This window comes from Pinus tabuliformis, chromosome 5_2 (assembly GCF_031772625.1).
Source record: "Pinus tabuliformis cultivar Carrire ecotype Pingquan chromosome 5_2, CPIR1, whole genome shotgun sequence".
In the NCBI taxonomy this organism is placed as follows: domain Eukaryota; kingdom Viridiplantae; phylum Streptophyta; class Pinopsida; order Pinales; family Pinaceae; genus Pinus; species Pinus tabuliformis.
This window is the reverse complement of record NC_142306.1, coordinates 32786660-32788387: the sequence shown is the minus strand read 5'-3', so window position 1 is coordinate 32788387 and position 1728 is coordinate 32786660.

Genomic DNA, 1728 nt, shown 5'->3' with positions numbered 1-1728 from the left:
CTCACTTGAAGGAATAGCTACGCTCACTTGATGTTGATCTCAACTTGCTTGATTGGTGTTAGAGTTGAACTTGTTTAGTTGCTTTGATGGTTGTTTCAATGAACTTCACTTTGGCTCGCTTGAAGTTTTGAAATTTGTATTGTTTTGACACAAATTGCTTGAATGAATACTCACGCTCACGTGCAGGAGATGTGAACTTGTTGTTTGTTTCATTTAGAGTTAAAACTCATGGACTCATTTGATTGTGCTTTAAAGGAAGGGTGTCGAACACTGTCGAAAATGCACCCAAGAAGCTTACAATGATTTTAATGACTCACATAAAACAAGGAATTCACATGTCTTAATTTGAATAAGTTTAAGAGAATTGAGGCGCTTGACTTCTGATCAAATAAAAATGTGGGTGTTGGTTTCAATCGAGAATACAACCTTACAATTCAATGCAATTGGAATTTGATTTACAAGTTCTTAAATTTGTTTGCAATAATGTTGATGTAGACTTTGCTTTGAAATGCTTTAACTTGATTAAGTGAATTTTCTTGTTGAGGTAGAATGTTGATGTTGACAATCTTTGATTATGAGTTGTAGTTGTGCAGATGCATGTGTTGAGTTTAATTATCCTTCCTTGAAGCTATTTTGTTACAAGTGTTGTGCTTGCTTGCATTGAACTTTATGTGTGTTAAATGAGATCATTTATGTGTCAAAACTAGACACAAATAAAAAAGCAACAACATGAAGCATGCACCATCATCAACACACTCTTCATGTACCTAAGATCCCCTTATTCAATTTCGGGCGGATCTAGGACACAATCACCACAAAATGATATGTTTTTATTAATGACTGGAGTACATCATTTTCAATTTCTGAAGCAATGAGAATGTCACGCTCACAAATGCTTGAAGCAACTTGTCTTCAAAAATTACCTGCACTGACTCAATCTCTCAAAATCTCTCTCAAAATAAAATAATTTTTTTTTCTAAGTAAAACTATTCTATTAATATGAAACCAAATATGATTACAACGAGGCACAGGCCTCAGCAGTGCTGAACATCATTTATCAAACAATATCTCAACTGCCCCATCTATGGGGAAACCAGCCCATGAAGGCAGAAAAAACCCACATAGGGGTTATCAGTTTTAACCAAAAAATATCAAACGTGGCAAAAAAAACCAAGAAAGTTTTGACAGAACAAATCACAATAGAAAATAACCAGTCAGCAGAAGAAACACACAGATGGTAGAAGGGCGACACGTGGTTGCCAAGTGTCAATTCTAGAGGTCATCTGGGGCAGGATCCTCCTCGATGAGACTCACACGTACTGATACCACTCCTCCTCCTCTGTTGACGTGCCAGTCTGAAGTCCATGAGCGGGTTGAATGCCAGTGGAGCTCCCTGCAACTGCATGCGAGTCCGACGTTTCTCTCGCTCTACCTCTTGGTGTCTGCATGTCTCCAATTCTACCTTCAGCAGCTTGCTGGCGGCCACCCTAATCCTTTCCATGTGGGGTGGAAACATTCTCATCCAATGGCTGCTTGCCTGGGTTGTGGGCACTCCTGCTCCTTTGAGCAGTCCTCTGTTTCTCACCATTGTTCTCTGGCGAAGCTTACTGTGGGTCGTTTTCCTTAGAGAAAGTAATGCTGGCTGTGGCAGTGATAACATGCCTATTCAGGGTGCTGTGGAAGCGAAATTGTGTTGTTTGGGGAGCAAGGTGAGGGGGAAGCGGAAAA